Source organism: Sminthopsis crassicaudata, chromosome 4 (assembly GCF_048593235.1).
Source record: "Sminthopsis crassicaudata isolate SCR6 chromosome 4, ASM4859323v1, whole genome shotgun sequence".
Lineage (NCBI taxonomy): Eukaryota > Metazoa > Chordata > Mammalia > Dasyuromorphia > Dasyuridae > Sminthopsis > Sminthopsis crassicaudata.
Genome location: NC_133620.1, coordinates 8,767,781 through 8,789,576, shown reverse-complemented (window position 1 = coordinate 8,789,576; position 21,796 = coordinate 8,767,781). Strand labels below are relative to the sequence as shown.

At 47.3% G+C, this 21,796-nt stretch overlaps 1 protein-coding gene across 1 annotated transcript in view; it reads right to left on the bottom strand.

The window, feature by feature from the left end:
- Positions 1 to 21,796, bottom strand: part of GNG12 (G protein subunit gamma 12) — a 105,960-nt gene that overhangs the window by 72,211 nt on the left and 11,953 nt on the right. The window lies entirely within an intron of this gene.

Sequence of the window (21,796 nt, the reverse complement as noted above, 5' to 3'; positions counted from 1 at the left end):
TGAGTCCGGCACCGACAGGGAGATGGGGGTGGCTGGGGGGGAGAGGGGCATCTGGCTGCCGAGGGCGGAGCGGACAGGGCCGGGTTTTCTGCAGGTGAGTGAGGCTCACCAAGCTTCAACCTGACCAAAAGGAAGAACTGGTCTGGACAAAGATATTCATGAGGAGCAGGAGAAGGAGGAGAAAGATAATGAGGCGCTGGATGAGGATGATGTCAAGACAGAGCGGTCACTGGGAATACTTGGGGAATCACATTAACGTCCGGCGCCAAGTTCTGAGTCGGCCCCAAGGAGCCTGTCCTCGGACAGAGAGAGACAAAGGGGAGGAGGTGGTCGAAGGAGCCCAGGAGTCCGTCAGATCATCAGGACGGGAGCAGAGGCAGCAGTGGTTGGATCGTGGTCTCAGAAGTGGGACAGAGAGCTAGAACCCAAGCAACAGGGAGGAACGGGGGTGAGTGACATGGAAGCAAAGGACGGCGGCAGATGGCAGAGAGGCTCACTAACTCGGCGAGTCCGGCTCTGGGGCAGAGAGCTAGAACCCAAGCAACAGTGAAGGACGGGCCAAGGACACGGCCATCGAGTGACGTGGAAGTGAAGGATGGCAGCGGGCCAGAGAGACGCTAACTCAGTGAGTTCGGCTCTGGGGCAGGGATGGCCAGAGACCCCCTTCTGCTGGGGAGGGAGAACCAGAGAAAGATCCACAGGGGACTCTTCAGACTTTCAGAGCCAAGGGGAGCCTGACTGGATGCCTCCCAGGAACCTCCACCACTGCACACCCAGCAAAAGCAGAAGGTCTTCTAGTGAAGATCGGTGACTAAAGGATGTCTGGCTGATGGGAGCCACGACACCTGCCTTTGAGGGCAGGAGCTAAGATGGTGCAGGGGCTAGCTGGCCCAATGGAGAGCTGGAATCAGGAAAACTTGAGTTCCTAGGTGAGACCCTGGCCAACATTTCCTCAGTTTCCTCATCTACAAAATGGGGATAATTTTGTAGGGTTGTTCTGAGGATTAAATAAATTAAAACCTGCAAAATGACTGAAACCTTAAAACACTATCTATCTACTAAACATTATGAAAATGAGAATTTGCTTTGTTCAGAGGACAAAGGGAGGAGCAATGTCTGAAGTGGCAAACAAGGTTGACTTGTGATTAACAGTGGGAGTCCTGTGTGGGCAGTGCACACAGTAGGTGCTTAGCAGATGTTTATTGATCGATGGACCAATTTTCCTGGTTTTCTGCTGTTGTTTGTTACTGGCAGTTGGGCCAAGCCAATGACAACTTAGAACACCCAAGAGCTTTCTGGAGTCCTCTGCCAAGCTCTCTTCCCCTTCATGCAGTTTTCCCCTCTTCCCTTCGCACTACTTGGCTGAGGGAAGTATTGTGACACAGTCCTTGGTTGGGCGGCCGCCAGCTCCAGGGCGAGCTTGAGCCTTCATGAACACTGTGACGCTTGAGCTGCAGGAAAGGCTCCCTCTACAAAGTCTTTTTTCACAGGCCTTCCTCCCAGCTGCTTATTCCCCTCTCCCCCACCACGTGAACATTCATAAATGACATCTACAAAGACCCTTCACAAAGCCCTCTGTGAGTAACTGCTATTGCCTCTGTTTTATAAACGAACGAATCGGGGGTGAGGGGAGTCAAGTGACTTGCTTAGGATCATTCGACTAGAGACAGAAATAGCCTTTAAGGCAGGTTTCAGTCACTCTTCAGCCCAGGAGGGAAGGGTTTCAGGCTGAAACCGCAGCTTGAGGAATCGGTGTCCCTCTTCTAAATACTCTGATGCTTCCTTGTCCTTGGAAAGATCCCATTTCCAAAAGCATTCACCCAAGGTGACAAGACGATGAAGCCCCTGGGGCAGCCCCTCAGAGCAGGAAATCATCAGGCCAGAATTGCTGCAATCAGCGAAGGAGCACCAGGAAGACTGGGCCATGGACACAACATGGCAGCCCAATCATGGGCCAGGGGGTAAAATGGAGGTTTTGATGGTGGTGGGAAGCTGAGTCCGCTGGAAGGCTTCCAGGAGACACAAACTCAAAGAGAGCTGAAGACTCCCAAAGGCAGATCTGACCTCAACGTAGAGAAATGCTTCTTTCCAAACATCAGAGCTCCCCCAAAGGGCGATGAGGCGCCATGGTGGGGAACAAGCTCTTCCAGAGAAGGCTGGGATGCTCTCAGGGAGGTTCCTGCTCAGTTATGTCCTGTAAGCTACTATGGACTTGGGGAGTTCTGATTCCCACAGCATGGAAAGGAGGATGAAAGCGATGGGTCAGGACCAGCTGATGGACCGGAAAAAATGGATCAACAGGCGAGCTCTGGGATCTCACTGGCTGCTCTTGACCTGTGTTCTAAGTGTGCTTTTCACCACAAGTTAATACATACCAGCCAGGTCCCTTTCTGTTCTTACAGAGGATTAGTGGGCTCATTTAGGGTTAAAATATATCTTTGCTCCAAGTATTAAAAAAAAGGATGCTCTAAGTCAGAAAACAATGTAAATAAAATTAAAGACCTATTGCAATTACTTTAAAAGAATGTCCACATAAAAATAGGCTAAAAGATGAAGGACACACTGACATATAAGATTGGGAAGATGGCGGATATTTCAGAGACACCTTATCTTGGGTTGCCCAAGAACATGTAAACTACTTGAAGGCTGGAGCTGTGTTTGTTTTATTTACCTCTGTATCTCTGGGTCCTAACATCAATCAATCACTGGCATTCTTAAATTGAGCTTTCTGTGTGTGTGTCGGCTGCTCCTTTAGGCTGCAAGCTCACTGAGGATAGGAACCATGTTTTGGTTTTTTATGTTTTTACTAACTATTCTCAGACTTTAGCACATGCTTGTGTGGGTGATTAATACATGTTAACGGACTAGATTCCTGGACTGAGTGGCACTATGTGCTAGATATTATACTAGGGCAAATCTTCAAGCAATATAGTAAAATATTAGTAGTAGCAGTTGTTGTGGTAGTAGTAGCTATTGCTAGCACAAACACTGCTAGTTTACTATAATGCTTTAAGTACTATTACAATTACTACTAATATTACCAATTTACTGTTTTGCTTTAGTATATTGTTCTAAGTACTATTACTACAATAATTACTACTACTACCACCACCAGTTTACTATATTGCTTTAAGTACTAATACTGTTACTACAATAATAATTATTAGTGCTGCTGCTACTACTACAACTATCACTATTGCTATTTTACTATAGTGCTTTAAGTACTATTACAATTTCTACTAATATTACCAATTTACCATGTTACTTTAGTATATTGTTCAAAGTACTACTGCTACTATAATGATTACTACTACCACCACCTATATTGCTTTAAGTATTAAAACTATTACTACAGCAATAATTATTAGTGCTACTACTACAACTGCTACCACCACCACCAGTTTACCATATTGCTTTAAGTACTATTACAACAACTAGTTGTAGTAGTAGTAGTAACTACAACGATCACTACTGCTATTTTACTATAGTGCTTTAAGTACTATTATAATTACTACTAATATTACCAATTTACTCTGTGGCTTTAGTATATTGATCTAAGTACTATTACTATAATAATTATTACCACCACCAGTTTACTATATTGCTTTAAGTACTAATACTATTATTACAACAATAACTATTACTGCTACTACCCCTACCACCAGTTTATCATATTGCTTTAAGTACTATTACAACAATTAGTAGTTACTACTACTACTATAACTATCTCTACTGCTAGTTTACTATATTGCTTTAAGTACTACTACAACACTAATTACTACCAGTTTGCTTTGTTTTAAGCACTAAGACTACAACAGTAATTACTGTTATTAATACTATTAGCACACCAGTTTACTATATTACTTTAAAGACTATTACAACAACAATAATTACTACTACTACCACCACCAATTTACCATATTGCTTTCAGTACTAGTACAACTATTACAACAACTAGTAGTTATTATCACTATTACTAGTTTACTATATTGCTTTAAGTACTACCACAACACTAGTTTACTTTATTGTTTTAAGCACTACTTCTACAACAGTAATGACTATTATTAATACTATTATCACCACCAATTTACTATATTACTTTAAATACTATTACAACAGCAATAATTACTACTACTACCACCACCAATTTACCATATTGTTTTAAGTATTACTATAACTATTACTACTACAACTAGTAGTTACTACTGCTACAATTACTACAACTGTCCTTACTACTAGTTTATTATATTGCTTTAAGTACTATTACTATAACAATTACTACTACTATACTACTACTACTACTACTACTACTACTACTACTACTACTACTACTACTACTACTACTACTACTACTACTACTACAATTCTACTAATTTACTATATTGCTTTAAATGCTACTACAATAATTATTACTATGGCTACTACTGCTACAACCATCACTACCAGTAGTTTACCATAATGTTTTAAGTACTATTGCTATAACAATAACAATAATTACTATTAGTACTACCAGCTGCTTTAAGTACTACTATTATTACTACAACATCTGCTACAATTACTACTATCACCATCACTACTATTACTTATAAGTGGATCTTGAATTTAGGTCTTCTTGAATTCATGTGGAACACCCTACACCACACTGTGTTTACATAGAAAAAGAGACTAGATCTGCTATTTCTTTGGTATGGGGAAGTCCTCGCTCCATGAGTTCTATGCAATATTGTCCAGAATGATGAGAGGTTAGAGAACCAGTGCAGGCTCTCAGGCCAATATGTGTCAGAGACCGGAGTTGAGCCGGGCTTTCCCTTCACCAAGCCTCTCTAAATCCCAGGCCATGCTGGCTTTTCTAATTTTTAAAATATTTACCACAAAACCTGATCAACTCTATGGGAGCAGTTAAAAATGGTCTGCTGTTGTCACCTGAATGTCTGAAACTATCTACAGGACAGCAAAATGGAAGTCCAGAAACTCTGGAGTCAGAAGACCCGCGCTCTAATTCCACCTTAGACACCGGTATGATCTTGGGCTGTTCATCTAGCTGTTCTGAAGGACCCTCTCCCCTCAGCCCCACAGATGCCAACGGCCCCAGCGGTTGCTTTGAAAATCCCAGCGCTCTGGTTTTTCCCAATAATTTTCCTTGACCTACTTGCCAACAAGGTATACAGCAAAATGCCAAGTCTAGAAGCCCTCAATATTTTCTCATTGGATGAGATCTAGGAAATATTCAAGTAGGGGACAGCTGCATCCCCAATTCTTTTCCTGTGGGATGAAAATGAAGGGAAAGCTCGTGTTCTTTGTAAAGCCGGACACAGAAGGGTGTTGTCCTGCCAGGGGAGGAGACAGGGCCGGCTCTGTGTGTGTATCTGAAAAGACCAGCCCAAGAACGGCCTCCTTCCCTACTCCAGCTCTGGGGTGCTGCTCCAAGCCCTCCACACCAGACTGGCACTGATTGGGGCATCTGCCCAGCCCCCCACCCTCAGCTGCCCAGTATCAGTGTGCCTGGTGGGTCCTGGCCCTGCCCCACCCTTGGAAACTGCCCTCTCCGTAATTCCTGTCTTTGATCGAGCCTGGAGGACCTGAGGCCTGTTATTCATTCTTCCTCCTTGTGACTTGGGCAAGGGCCACCTCCAGCACAGGCACAAAGAGAGTTCTCTCTCTCAGAACTGTGGGACAGTGGAAATGAAAACAGTTCTGAAAAAATGGTCAGAATGATGATGCGGACGCTTGTACTTCCTGAGCAAAGGTCCCAGGGGTTTTATGGCCATTGGGGGAAGGGTAGTGGAAAGAACGCGGGACAGAAATCAGAGAATTATCATGGAACCCTAGAACAGAAGGCATCCAACCTGAGGGATCTAGGAGTAGTCGATGGCTTCTTAACCTTTTTTTTTTTTTTTTTGTTAAGGGCTTCATGGGTGAAAGTAAGACCTGAGTGTGAATCTAGCCTCGGAAACTCACAATATATATACATACATACATAATACACACACACACACACACACACACACACACACACACACACACACACACACACACCTACAGCACCGGATTGTTGGGAGGCTCAAAGGCAGAGGGTGTCTAGGTGGTGCCTAGAGTCCCAAAGACTCATTTTCCCTAGTTCAAATCCAGTCTCTGACATTTATTTGCCACATGACTCTGGGCAAGTCACTTATCCTGTCTGAGTCATGTGTCAAATGAGAAGGAAATGGCAAAGTACTCCAGGATGAAAATAATTAAACAACAACAAATTGGAGGAGGAAATTTCTGATCGGAAAGTTCCCTGTGCAGGGCTACTCAAAAAAATTACAACCAATGACCAACATTTATCTAAAGCTTTAAGGCATACAAGGCTTCTTTCCTCACAAGGATTGGCAATTTCATTCATTTGGGAATCTCAGCAAGTACGATCAGAGCAGAGCAAAGGACCTTGGAAGCTATTAAGTCTAACATGGCCCTGGTGAGGACCCCGAGACCCCGAGACCTTTAGGGGTTTGGGAGCTGAACTCAGGGTCCCCAACTCCAAATCCTGTGCTCTCCGCACCAGGGTAGGCTTCTCCTTTGTTAGAATAAAGGCTTCCTGAGGGCAGGGAGGGTTCCAGTTTTATTTTTGATTGCTCAATGTGTAACATGGTCTGGTATACAGTAGGTACTTTACTTTAAGCTCTAACTTCTTTAGATATGAAATATAAAAATGTACATCTTAAAATTTGATATCCAAAACATCTCTTTACAACAATGACCATGCAAGGTCCTACTGATCTTAGATGAAGGATTCTACGTGGGGGATAAAAGAACATTTCAAATCAGGTGCTCTGGGTTCGAATCCCAACTCTGTTATTCCTCTCCCTGCCTGGGTCTCAGTTTCCACACTGGTAAAAATCAGTTGGTTCCCTCTATAATCTTTAGAGTAGGCCTTTACTACTTTACATCTATGATTAGTATAAAACAAATAAATTCCTCAAAGGGGGGGGAAGGGGAGTTTGTTTTCTTTGCATCCACAGTGTACACAGTAGGTGCTTAATAAGGATTCTCTTATATGGTTCCTAGCAAGGACATATCCTTTCAGAATATAAGCTCCTAAAGGGCAGGGACTTTCACTTTTGTTTTTGTATCCCATATTGCATAGCTTGGTTGCTACATACAGTTAGTGTTTAATAAATACTTGTTGACTACTGACAGCATGGTATCTAGCACATAATAGGTACCTGATTGTTCTTAGACCCTCGATCTAGTCTCGCTGTATTTAGAAGGTAAGAAAGCTGTGTTCTGGTATCGGCTCTGTGACGGTGTCTCTCAGGATGGGCCACTCATCTCAAGCCTCAGTTTCCTACGGAAAAGGTCGACGATAACCGGGAGCCTTCTCGTCTGCTGCTCTCTTTAATGTAGCATGGAAAGGCCCTTCCAGCCCCAAATTTCTCTATTTCTTTTTCTATTTATCACTTTAATTTGATCTCACAAATTATTTTGGTAACGGGGCCCAGTGTTAATTAATGCAGAGACCATGAATGTCCCCATCCGCTTCCATTCGGGCTCTTTCCTTGTCAGTTCCTATGAGCCATCCCGACCCTGACAAGGGCATGGCTCCATTATGTGAAAAAACCCCAGTCCTGGGCCTCAGTGAGAACAGAAACTCACAAATCGAGCAGGGAGAAGCAGCGTGAAGTTACAGATTCAATCAGCTGTGAAGAAAGGGGGAAAATGTATTTTGAAAAAACATAAAAATAAAACCTACCACTTCCAGGCAGAAATCCAAGCAGAGCCACTGCAGGCCCAGCGCTTCCAATAAATACTTCTGGAGCTTCCTTCCTGCAGTGCCTTTGACTTTGGAACAACAGCCTAAACTGATAGTGCGTCCAAGGGGTGACTTTTTGAACTCCCTGTACTTTGTCCAAAAGGGTTACTGATCTCGGAAGGGGAAGGAAGGGAAGGGAAGGCAGCGGGGAGCTTGCCATTCCATCAGAGTCGATTCACCCGCTTCGGAGGAGAAAGACAATATTGAGGATCCTTAGTTTTAAATGAGAGAAATCACAGAATTCTAGAGCTGGAGACGGATTCAGAATGAATCCTTGTTGACTGTTGGGAGGGGGGACTGAGAAAAGACAGGCTGAGATATGGCCCTGGGCCTAGCAAGGGCCCTTCTGGATCTCCGTCACCAGAGGGAGCAAGGAACAGCCAAGAAGCCAATGTTCCACAGGCCATATTTATGTTTCATCACCTTGACTGTTGTTTCTCCTCTCTAAGATGCTGGAATAAGATAAGCTCCTCAGGTCAAGGTGATTCCTCCAGCCACTGCACGGTCTGCACAGTTCCCCATGCAAAAAGCCAAGAGAAAGAGAATCCGTGAGTGCACTAGGCCGGGGGCTGGGCTCCGGACGCATAAAGGAAACTGGTTGTGGAAGGAAGGGTGAGGGAAGAAGGATGGAGAGAGGCTAGGGAAAAAGGAAGGAAGTAAAGAAAGAGAAGGAGGGAGAGAGGAAGGGAGAAAGGAAAAAGGAAGAAAGGGAAAGAAGAGAGAAAGGAAGGGAGACAGGAGAGAAAGAAAAGGAGAAAGGAAGAGAGAGGGAGGAAGGAGAGAAAGGAGAAGGAAGGGAAAAAGGGGGGAAAAAGAAGAAAGGAAGGGATGGAAGAAAGAAAAGAAGGAGAAAGAAAGGAGGAAAGAAGGAAGGGAGAAAGGGAGGGAAAGAGAGGAAAGAAGGAAAAAGAAAGGAGAGAGGAAAGGAAGGAAGAAAGGAAAGAAGAGGAAAGAAGGGAAAGGAAAAAAGACAGAGGAAAGGAAGGAAGAAAGAAAGGGAGGCAGAGTGAGAGGGAGGAAAGGAACGTAGGAAGGGAACGAAAGAGGAAGAGAAGAAGGGAAAAAAGGGAGAGGAGAAAGAAGGGAGGAAAGAACAAAAAAAAGGGAGGGAGGAGGGAGGACATGGGCCTGAAGAGGAATGGCTGGTGGACCTCTTCCCCAAATAGAGGCTCTAGGAGATACTGTCCCAAGGAGGAGGGGACCGGCTTTGTGGAAGGATGTTCTGGGGAGCAATTCCAGGTGGGATGAGCTGAGCCATTTTAGAGGCAAAGGGAGGAACATTTCTCAGGCACCGGGAGCCAAGGCAGAGGTTGGGACCCGTGCTAAAAATTAGCCCCGAGTTCCTCTGTCACCCTTCGGCTTTCCCTTCATAAACCCCCGGCTTCAGTCCTGGAGTGAGGGACCTAGAGGCCAGAGTCTGCTGTTTGATGAATGGAGGAACGGGGAAAACAGTTTAAGTGGCTTGGCCCAGAACACACAAAGCAGGGTTTGAACTTGGGTCTTTCTAGAGCCTCCTTCCTCCCTGCCTCCTTCCTTCCTCTTCCACTAAGGGCTCTCAGCAGTCCAACTAAGAAGCCGGCCCTGGTACTCCAGGGCCCCAGGCAAGGCTCTGCTTGGCTTCCAGTCCATGCTTATCAAGGGGCGGGTCCCCCATAGAGTCCCTGGAGCCCTGGTCGGGCATCTGTGAGACCCCAGTGGAAGGCCCGCGGCCAGGCCCTGGCTGGGGGGATCTCCCTGCAAGGAGCCGGGTGCAGGAGGAGGATCTGGACAGCCCAGCCTCGTCCTTCCCAACGGGGGACAAGCGGCGAGATTCCGGGAAAGCGGCCTCCTTGCCCGCTTTCTGCCCGTTTCCTGTGTGTATTTTTATCCAGTTCAAGGCCTTAAAAAGTCCCTAGCCACTTTCACTCTCAGTTTCTCACAAGTGGCTGGTTGTTCCCTCACCCAAGCACTGCCAGGAAAGGGGCTGGGGCTGGGGGCGGGGGTCCCGGGGCTCTGGGGGCAGGATCTGGGTGACAGTCGCCGGCTTGGTGACCCGGTGTAAGCCGCCTAATAACCGCTCTAAACCTCAGGTTCCTCGTCTCAATAAGAGGGGGTTGACCAAATCAGGCACTCAATAAGCATTTATTAAGCCCCTACTGTATGCCAGGCCATGTGCTAAGTACTGGGGACAAAAAAAATGAGGCAAAAGTCAGTTCTTGTGCTCGGGGAGCTTTTCCTTGCACCCTGGGCCCATGAACCACACACTTGGGCAAATCACTTCATCTCAGATCCCTTTGGTGAAAAGTGTGGCAGCTGGGAGAAAGAGCTCAAGACCCGCTACAGCGTCTCTGCTTCCCTAGCTCTAGCCGTGTGGCCCGGGCCGAGGACCCACAGGCAAACGCAGATGGCCTCGTTCATCTGAGGGCAGAGGCTGCCTCGCTTTTGTCTCTGAGCCCTCCGGACCGACCCAGAAACTATGAGATTTTCTGCAACGGGCGTGTTCTGTGTCCTTCCCTCTGTCTGTTCATCTGTGTGGGAAGGGAGCCATTTACACCCATCCTCCTCCTCTCAGGCTCCTTAGTCTGCCCAGACAGGCTGCAGGGCGATCACTGGCCTGGCCTGGGGGCCCATCCCTCCCTCCCACACCCCTCTGGCTCCCTCACCCCCCTGGCTTTCCACTGCCCACTAACCTTCTCCCTGGGAGGAGGAGGCCGAGCCCAGGCTCATTCTCACCCAGCAGGTGGACTATGGGTTAGGGGAGACAACCCCCCCCACCCCCTTCCAAGGCAAGCCGCTCTCTCCAAAGGAAACAACACTTTGTTGGGGGGGGGGAAGTGCTTCTATTTCCCAAATGGCAGCTTTGATGGGCGCTCCTATTTTGAGACTCTCTGGGTCCGGTCTCCAGGGGAGGCTGCTCTCGGACCTCAGAATAATTACCACTTCCACTGATTATCCCCACTGCAGGGAGGAGTTAACTGAGGCCCAACAAAGACAAAACTGGGATTAAACCTGGGAACCAGGTCAAAGGTATAAAGCAGATCACTGGGGAGCCACGGAATGGCAGGGGCCTGTGGAATGGGCGAGGCCGAGGGGGTCCCTAGAACATGAGTGTCAGAGGTCGGGGGTCCTTGGAACGTGGAGAGTCAGAGTTTGGGGGTCCCTGGAATTTCTAAGAAGGGATCCATTAGCTCCCCCCAGAAAGTTCCACCACAGAGAGGATGAAGGAGCCCCACGGTAGCCCCCGCCCCAGAGGGCCCCGATCACACCAGGAGGGGCATCGGGGCTGAATTCACACCCGGGACCTCGGGCTTGTCAGCAGTAGCTCTTACCAAGGCCTCCACCACAAGCCCCTTGGGGAACTCCCCTCAGATACTTTCCCCAAGACAAAGCCAAGGGGAACGTTCTGCTGGGAGCCTCATGTTCTTGGGGTGGGGGAAGGGGAGGGAGGCTCTGGTCCTGGGAGCATGGGAGGCCCCAACCCTGCCATAAAGATTACAGCCCTGGCAGAGAGAGTGAAAGCAGAACCGCCTTCCACGGGGGAGCTGAGCTCACCTGGCTCCACAGAAGGGGAGGAAAGGAAGATGGCGCACGCGGTTCTCTGGGACAGGCCGGTCCACATGGAAGTCATGCTCTATCTGACCCCACGGCTGCCCCCATCCATCCCTCTGCCTGTCACCCTGACTCTTGCCTCGGGCTCCTATCCCCTCAAGCACCAGGTCCCACCTTCTGGCCCTCTCCCACCCACCCCACAGCCTCCACCTCTGCTGGGAACCTCCACCCCCTCACGGGACTCCTGAGCAGCCTCCCAGCTGGCTGCCCTGACCCAGCCTCTCCTTTCTCCAATTCACCCCCTCCTGCCAGAATCTGTTCCTAAATCCAGTCCTACAACCCCCTACCTGAAAATCTGACAGCCCGAAGAGTGAACCCAAGTCCTCAGCCTCATTACCTCCAGGACAAATCTAAAATCCTGCTCTGGCCTCCTCCTTGCTCTCCAGTCTTCCTCCACCTCACCTCCTTTTCTGGACTGCCCAGTCCCTGTGGCTCTGGGGATATTCTCTGGCTGAACCCATAACTAGAACTCTCCCTCCTCATTTCTGAGCTTTCTCCAAGCCCTAGCTAAAATCCCACCTATTTTTCCAAATTATTTTCTTTATTTTTCTGGTTACACATGTATATTAACTTTTTTTTTTCCTAAGGCAATTGGGGTTAAGTGACTTGCCCAGGGTCACACAGTCAGGAAATATTAAGTATCTGGGGTCACATTTGAACTCAGGTCCTCCTGACTTTCAGGGCTGGTGCTCTATCCACTGCGCCCCCTAGCTGCCCCTATATTAACTTTTAAAATATGCATTTCTTTTTTTCTTTTACAGTTTTTAATTTTTTATTAACCCTTTTTCTTTTCAAAACATATGCATGGATAATTTTTCAACACTGACCCTTGCAAAACCTTGTGTTCCAACCCCCTGCTTTTCACCCCTCCCCTCAAAGGCAAATAATCCAAATATATTAAACACAAATACACTTTCCTTATGAATCATTTTGAGAGAAAAATCAGAAAAGGGAAAAATCATGAGAAAAAAAAAAACAAAAAGAAAAAAAGGGAAGAAAATCCCCCCTTCCAACGGAAGCTTGACCTTCCTTCTTAATTCTGCTGGCCTCCCTCTGCTGATCCTTTCCTATTTTCCTGTAATTAGCTCTAACGGGTTGTTTGCCTGCTGCCCCTTCCATCAGACTGGGAGCTCACTAGTTTGATGGGAGCCCCCCCAGACTTGAAGGAGCCTTGCCAACCTGGGGCTGCTTCTCTCCAGCCCTGCATTTGGGGGTCCCCAGCCCCTGCATTCTCCTAGAGCTGAAACAGCCCTTTCAGAGCCTCCGATTCCAGCCTCCTCATGTCCCAGAGGAGGAAGGGATGGGGGTCCCTTGGCCAAGGTGACACAGCCAGCAGCAGCCGCAGGGCGAGTGCCAGTTTCAGGTTCCCTTGCAAGGCATCCTCCTGACACTGTTCTGGTCAATCTATTACCCCTTCCCTGCTACTTCTCCCCTCTTCCCTGCCATTTCTCCCCCCTTCCCTGCCATTTTCCAGTCCCCACTGCCATTTCTCCTCGCTTCCCTGCCATTTTCCAGTCCCCACTGCCTCTCCCATTCCCTACCTTCTGCTCTCCCAAGTTACTCATCACCTCTGGTGATAGCGACAATGATCATTTTTGGGAGGTGTCTGTGGGTGGGGAGGCGAGGCGTGACCCTAGAGCGCTCACACTGTGGTTCCTGCTTGTCCAGTTGTCCCGGCTTCTGGGAAAACTGGAAGACCCAGGGCATGGTCAGAGCGGGCTCTTATAACCCGGGTCATCTCCACATGGGACAGAAGTGGATGGGATTTCTCCCAGCTCCTGGCCCTCTGGGAGCTCTGTCTCGGTGGGCCTAGGGCCTGTCTGGTAGAGAACCTCAGAGTCAGGAGGACCTTCAGCATCCCCTCTACAGCCCATCTGACAATCTGCTCAAAGCCCCTGGGAAGCCCGTTCTCTCCCTCAGAATTTACAGGGAGGTTTTCCTTAACACAGACCCAAAATCTGCATCTTGGAAATCGCTCCTTCCTAGATGTTCCCCGTTCTGCCCTCCAGGACTAAGCTCTCTGACTCCTCCCATCCTCCTCCTGTGGGATAGACCCAGAACCTGGTGGTCCTTCTTGAAACAATCTCAGGATTACAAACATTTTCCCCAAACTGTGAAGCTGAGACTTGAATGAGACCCATCATAGGTGGTTGAAAAGGGCACAGAACAGGCCGATCAACCCCTTAGTCCCGAAGGCTACGGCCCGCTTAAAATAGCCAAAGCTGCCAGAGCATTTTTTGGTTTGCCATATCAAGAAATGAACTTCCAGACCGATGTGACTCCCAAATCTTTTTATCAGACAGATAGATCCTGAAGGCTGGGAATCTACCCTCTGTAAGTTTCAAACTCATAAAATCTAGTACCTGTGTGTAATATTTGATGCATGTTAAAAAAAATGGTCCTAACTTTAGTTCTTCTCCACAGGGACGTGATTCAGGCCAGTTCCAATGCTCCTGTGATGGAGAGAGCCACCTGCACCCACAGAGAGGACTATGGGAACTGAGCATGGACCACAACATAGCATTCTCACTCTTTTTGTTGTTGTTTACTTGTATTTTGTTTTGTTTCTCATTTTTTTCCTTTTTGATCTGATTTTTCTTGTACAGCAAAATAAGTGTATAAATATGTATATTATATATATATAAATTCAATATCGTAAATATATTTAATTTACATATATTTTTACCACATATTTAACATATCTATTGAACTACTTGCCATCTAGGGGAAGGGGTGGGGGGAAAGGGAGGTAAATTGGAACACAAGATTTTGCAAGGATCAGTACTGAAAAATGATCCTTGCATTTGTTTTGAAAATAAGAAGTTTCAATAAAAAATAAATAAAAATGGTCCTAATTTCAATTTGTGTACATATGATGGTTTTGCACTTTACAAAGAGTCTTACAGATATTATCTAATTTGGTTCATACAACAACCTCTGGGTCAAGCAATTTAGGTTTCAATCAACAAATGTCTGCTTGTATTTCCTATAGAATCGATGACAGACTTAGAGATGGAAGGGGTGGGAGTGAGGGTGGAAAGAGCTACAGAAACAAAGAGCGAATAAAGCTGCATTCTATCAGCTGTGATGGGCAATCCCAGGTACAGGACGGATGCAACATCAGGACCCATTGGCTAAGCAAGGCAGGTGCTAACAGTCGAGGCGTCAGAAGAGGCTCGATGGAGAAGGGGACAAGCCTCAGGAATCCTGGAAGGACGAGGGAAGGGCATCTCAGGGACAGAGGACATACTGAGCTCTTGTGAAGTACGTGGAGATTCTTGGGTTGGGGGATGAAGGGGCCAGAACTGCCTGAGAGATTATTTGGGGGGAGGAGGATGCACTGAAAGCAGGACACTGAGAAGAGCCTTCCCCAGTATTCCGAGAGTGAGGATCAGAGACAATGATCCACGTGATTGAGAGAAGGGGGCTGACACCATACAGGTACAACGGACAAAACTTAGCAGCTGGTGGGATTCGGGGGAAAAAAGAGTCTAGGGGAGCTGGGAGCTTATAAACCTGAATGACTGGAAAAACTAGGGGATTTGGTGCTGGGTCTGGTGTCAGAAAAAACTATGTTCAAATATAGCTGTGGGACCCTGGGTAAGTCACTTTCCCCTGCCTGCCTCAGTTTCCCCCATCAGCCAAATGGTGATAATAACAGCATCCACTTCATAGGGTTGTTGTGAGGATCAAATGAGATGCTAATTGTAAAGCGCTCAGCCCATAGGAAGTGCTTTGTGGTTGTTAGCCATCATCATCATCATCATCAACAATGGCAACATTCTTGAAAGCCTGGAGGATCTATAATGTTTGGGAGAGAGCAAGGCTGGGCTGTGGGTGGGTAGAGCTTGCAGGGTCAGTAGGACACCCAGGCCACGTCCAGCAGGGAGATCACCAGGAGGATGGGAGATCAGCAAAGAGATTGGGATCCCAGAATCAGCGAGTCAGAAGGGAGGAACCTCAGCGGCCCCGAGTCTGATCTGGGACTCAGAAGCAGCCAGGATGATACACCAGGCCAGACATGTGGCGCTCTGGCCTCTGATCCAAGACCCCCCACGATGCGGGGCTGCGCATTCCCCTTTGGGACAGTTCTTCTGACCCAGGCCCGAATGGATCTCGGTCACTGCTGTTCCCTGCTTCCACCCTAGGTGCGGAAATACTGAGTCCAACCCCTCCCAAGCAGGCCGGCCCTTCCCAACTGAAGCAATCATGCTCTCCTCCTTAAACATGGCTACACAGGATCAGGGCTGGATATACAGGTCTGGGATTAGGTGGGGGATGACTGAATCTAGTAGAGCACATGAGATCTCTAAGGAAAGGGAGAGGGAGAAGGAAACAGAGAAGGGTGGAGGGAGAAATTAAAGAGGGAAAGGAGAGAGAGACAGAGAGAAACAGACAGACACAGAGAAAGTGAGGGAGAGGAAAGGAAAAGGGGAGAGAAAGAGAGGAAGGAAGGGAAAATGAAGAGAGAGAAAAGGAAAATGGAAAGAAAGGGAGGAACGGAAAATGAAGAGAGAGAAAGGGAGGGAGGGAGAAAAGGAAAATGGAGAGAAAGGGAAAATGAAGAGAGAGAAAGGGAGGGAGAGAGAAAAGGAAAATGGAAAGAAAGGGAAGAAGGGAAAATGAAGAGAAAGTGAGGAAGGAGAGAAAGGGAGAGAGAAAGAGGGAGAGAAAAGGAGGAAGAGAGAGAAAAAAGGGAGAAAGGGAGGAAAAAGGAGGGAGAAAGGGAGGGAAAAAGAGGGAGAAAGAGAAAAATAGAGATACAAAGAGAAAAGAAGGGAGAGAAAGAAAGGGAAGTAGGGAGGGAGAGAGAGGAAGGAGAGAAACAGAAAGAGGGAGAGAGAGAGAGAGAGGGAGAAAAAGAGAGGGAGGGAGAGAAAGGAGGGAGGGAGGGAGAGAAAAGGAGGAAAGAGAGAAAAGAAGGGAGGGAGAAAAGGGAGGGAAGGAGAGAAAGAAAAAATGGGGGAGAAAAAGGGAGGAAGGAAGGGAAAATGAAGAGAGAAAGGGAGGGAGGGAAAAAGAACAATTTGGCTGAGCCTAGAGGTCCGCTTGTGCTCAGGGAGGGAGCTGGGAAGATAATCGACTGAAAAGGACTGCAATGGAGAGCTCAGACAGGTAGGAGAGAACACTGCCATGGAAACCAAGGGAGGGGAGGATAGCGACAAGGAGGGAGGGCTCGTGGCGCCCAGGGCGGCTCGCACAGAACCGGGCCAGACAAAGGCGGGTGCTTGGGCAGGGAGGAGCTGCCGGGTGACCCCGAGCCGGAGCAGGCTGGGTCGAAGGGCAGGGCAGGAGCCAGACTGGCAGGCACTGGGAGGGGGCGGGGCGGGTGCCTGGTGTTCCGCAGTGCCAGGTAGGAGAGCCACCAATGGCGTGCCAGCAATCCCCACAGAGGTCTGGGAGAGAGGATGGGGGCCCTAAGCGCTTGGAGGCGTTCGGGAGAGGGGCTGGAATTCAAGCTGAAAAGGTACCAAAACGGCTTCCATTTTGATGTCAAAATCCGGGCTTTTCCATGACAGCATCCCTGGGCTCACATCATGTCTCTGAGCAAAGCCTTCCAAGGGGGCACAGCCCATCTCATGAGGGCCAGCCTATCCTGCAAGGGCATAGCTAGTCACATAGAGGCACAGCCTGTCCTGGGGGACACAGCCCATCCTGAGGGGGCACAGCCAGTCCTGTCAGGGCACAGCCTATCCCATGGGGATGCAGGCCATCCTGAGGGGACACAGCCCATCCTGAGGGGGTACAGCCAGTCAGCCAGTCCTGTGAGGGCACAGCCTATCCCATGGGGGCACAGTTGGTCCCATGAGGATGCAGACCATCCTGAGGGGACACAGCCAGTCAGCCAGTCCTGTGAGGGCACAGCCTATCCCATGGGGGCACAGTTGGTCCCATGAGGATGCAGACCATCCTGAGGGGACACAGCCAGTCCTGTGAGGGCACACCTGGTCCCATGGGGGCACAGGTCATCCTGAGGGGACACAGCCAGTCCCACAGGGGCACAGCCCGTCCCACGGGGGCATAGTCCAGCATCTCGCTCTATCCCAGCCCATCTGGAAGGTTAAATGCAAAGAATCCTGTATCTAGGGGTGAGCACCCGGCTTTGAGTCCTGTTGTTGAGGCCCAACGCACTGTCAAGAAGGGGCTGCACTGGAGCGCCCCCACCCCATGCCCCTTCTAGGATGTGACAGCCGGCACTTCCAAATGTCCCCTTTCTCCTCCTCCTGAAGGGCCCCAACCCCCCTGGGCTCGCTCCTGCTACAGTGACCCTGACACCTGCTGGCTTTTGCTTTCATTTCTGAGCCCTTCCTTCCCCTCTTCTCTCCCCAGGGAGCCGTCCCTCGTCACAAAGATTTTGAAACAAAAAAGTGTTCTCTAGCACATCACTATGTCTGACGCCATACCCCGCATGGGGATGCACTGGATAGTGAGACGGACTTGGAATTGGGAAGCCCCGAGTTCAAATCCAGCCCTCAAAAACTCACTCGCTGTGTGACCCTAGAAAGTCACCTAACCTGTCTGCCTCAGTTTCCTCATCTGTAAAGAGGGCTTACAAGAACGTTCTAGTGAGTTTCATATGAGATACCCTGTAGAGTGCCCTGCAAACCTTAAGCCAGCGTACTCTGCCATATTCATTGACCTTATCTCTTCACTGAGAGGAAGAACTTCCCTTTCCTCCTCCTTTCTCCAGGGTGGAGTTTGGAGATGATCCTAGAAGGCTTTAGTAGTGCATTGTAAGTCCTGGCCCAGCAAGGAGCAGAGGACCCCAGGGCTCCCCAGGGGTTTCCAGAAGCCGATGAACTGGCTCTGCTCCAGTTACTCAAGGTTGGGTTTGAAGCGGGTTGTGGTCCGACCACTCAAACAGCATCAGGTTCGGTGGGGGAACAGCTAGCTGGAGGGAAGGACAGATCTGTCAGAGCCCTGAAGGATCGCGTCCAACCACACAGAGACAAGGCGGAGTATTACTGTTGGCCTGTGAGGGCTAGGCTCAGTTTTTGTTATGAAGATAATTCACTAAGTGAATTTCTGGGAAAATAAAAGGCTTTACAAGGCTGCTTAAAGCATCCACCTGGCTGGCTGTGACTTGTTTCTCCTTTGATGAAGCTTATTAAAAAAAAAAAAAAAGTAATTGGGGCAGAGAGGTGGAGCAATGGATAGAGACACTTACCAGCTATATGACCCTGGACAAGTCATTTAACCCCAATTACCTCTCACACACAAAAGGTGAATTTACATTAAAACAACTTTTTTTTTTTTTTTTTTTTTTTTTTTTCCTGAAGCAGTTGGGGTTGTGACTTGCCCAGGGTCACACAGGCAGGAAATGTTAAGTGTCTGAGGCTAGATTTGAACTCAGGGCTGGTGCTCTACCCATTGCTCTATCCATCTGCCCTTACATTAAAACAACACTCTAAGAGGGGATAAGGATATCATGATATAGGAACAGAGTCACCTCATTTCTGCATAATCAGCAAGTGCCCAAGTGGCAACTCTGTGCTCTGAAGATTACCTTTCAATGGCATTTTCCTTTTTACTATGGTTCTTACCTTGGCAACAACTTGGTGGGAAGCCTGCCAGAAATCCTTGTGGGGGAGGCTGAGGCTGGGGGATTTTACGCTCAGGGAGTGAGAGCTATGGTAGTGCACGGAGCACCAAAACACTGGGCAAGTCTTTCCCCCCTGTCTGCCTCAGTTTCCTCATCTATAGAATGAGCTGGAGAAGGAAATGGCAAACTCCTCCAAGGAAACCCCTTAAAAGGGTGGTAAACAGTTCAAAAAATGACTGAACAATAACATGGCATCAATAAGCCCCTGAGAAGCAGAAGGCAGCCGGCTACCTAAGAAGAAATGAAGGTCATTTAAGGATTTTTTTTCTTTTAATTCAGAAAGTAGTAGTGCCTTGTCTCAAATTCAGTGGGAGAAAGGGCTCCTTTAATCCCCCAACCCCTTTAATCAATCAGTTTCCAAGTCTTGTTGGTTTTAATTCCAACAGCATCTCTCACATCTGTGCCCTTCTTTCCTATCATAGCTACCACCCTCATTCAGATCCTTATCATCTTGTCTGACCCATTACTATGGGAACTAGCCTTCACTATCTCTCTGTCTCTAGTCCATGTTCTACATAGCCACCAAGATACAGATCTGACTCTGTCCCTTTATTACTTAAAAATCTTCTGTAGCTCCCTACTGCCTTTAAAATAAGGGTGGAGAATGTCCAGCTTGTGGGCTGTGAGAACAGTGAAATATTTTGTTAAAGCAACTGCAGGTGATGATGAGCTGAAAGCTAGGCACAATAACCTCCCCCTGCTTGAGTTCTAGAGATTGGTAATTTTGTATGCCCTGGGAAGGATGTTATAAATATCCAAATGGCCCTTGGCAGGAAAAAAAAGGTCACCTACTCCTGCTCTAGAATATAAAAGGGGAAATCTGAATAAATCTTCTCCATGGACACTCCCACCAACTTTTCCATTTTTATTTCATTTTAGTCCCCTTCATGTACCTTCTGGTACAATGCTCTTTTCAGAAACATTTCATCTTACCTATCTTTGTACTTGCAAGCCTGGAATGCACTCACTCCTCATCCTTCTCTTAGCATCTCTAGCTTCCTCCAATGCACAAGTCAGATGCTACTTGATATTACTTTGTATCCATTACATGCTTTGTATTTAGCCACATCTACATATCTTTGTACACACTACTCTCCTTTTCCTCTACAACCTTCCCCTATTAGTTTGCAAGTTTCTTGAAGGCAAGGAATGCTTTTTTTTTTTTTTTTTTTGGTCTGCATCCCAGACATGATGCCTAACACACACTAGGCACTTAATAAACATTTGAATAATTTAACATGCTTTGTGCACCATCCACAGAGAAGATGTGTATTAGGAGAAGCTGTAAGGAAGAGATGGCTTCATACTGATTTCTTCAAAGACATTTTACTGCAAAATTCATCAGAGTTTATTTATAAGATATTTTCTCATTCTCTTTTTGAGAAAAAATTCTGGTCTTGAAGGTGATCATGATAATGGCTTTGGAAAATGGCCAGTTTAATACTACTGTATGAAACCTATTTATAAATCATACATTAACAGCTGGCATCAGACCCTACTTTCTCCTCCTCTGGATTCAGCAGTGACACATCTTTTTGGCCATCTTGCTTTTTTCCCCTTCATTTTAATCTTAGAATATTGATTACATTCTATCTGAGTTCGTATTAGAACATTCTTGAGGAGCTGTGTTCAAAAATGACTTAATCCAGAAGAAAAGCCTGATGAAATTCACTATGTTTGCATTGGGCCACACAGATGCAAGGACAGCAAATCCCAACTGCTTCATATAATAATGTTAACAAAACAACCATTCATATTTATATAGTGCTTTAAAATTTATGCAACACTTTCCTTAGAACAACCATATGAAATGGACAGTGCTATTGTTATTGTCTCATTTTATAGATGAAAAAACTGAGGCCTGAAGAGATCACATAGTTAACTGCCCTCCTCTCTCCCTATCTTCCCCATTTCTAGAGATGGCATCCCTACCCTTCTAGTTCCCCAGGCTCACAACCTAGAAGTTGTCCTGGATTCCTCACTCTCTCTCAGCCCTCACAGCCAAGCTGTTGAGAGGCCCATCAATTTCACCTCAGCATGCTTTCCCCTTTGCATCTTGTAGATTTCACCTGGGTTACATCTCTTGTGGATTTCACCTGTGCAACATCTCTCATCAATTTTACCTCTGTAACATTTCTTGTGGATTTTTACCTCTGCAACATCTCTTGTGGATTTCACCTCTGCAACATCTCATCAATTTCACCTCTGCAAAAATCTCCTGTGGATTTCACTTCTGCACAAGTCTCATCAATTTCATCTCTGCAACATCTTTTGTGGATTTAACTCTGCACTAACTCTCCTCAATCTCACCTCTGCAACATCTGTTGTACCTTTCACTTTTTCATCATCTTTCGTTAATTTTATGTCTGCAACATTTCTCCAATCTGCCATCCTCGCTTTTCTAACATTGCTCCCACCCACCTTTCAACATCATTTCATGCCTGGATCTTACTGTAATAGCTGCTGTCTCTGTCTACCTGCCTACTTCAATTCTCTCTCTATTCTAGTCCATCCTCCATTCAGACACCAAAGGGATTTTCCTCAAACGCAGTTCTGATCATATCACCTCCCTGCTCAATCTCTTCCAGAATCAAAGACATACTGGCCCTCCAAGCCTTTTATTACTTGACCCCCTCCTGCAATCCCAGTCTTCTTCAATCTTACTTCCCATTTGTACTCTTCAATCAGTGCCCCTACTTCCTGGCTGTTCCTCAAGCACTAAATGGCCTCTAGGCATTTTGACCAGCTGTTCCCTATCCTAGGAATGCTTTTCTCCCTTATCTCCATCTTTAGCCTTTCCTGGCTTCCTTCAA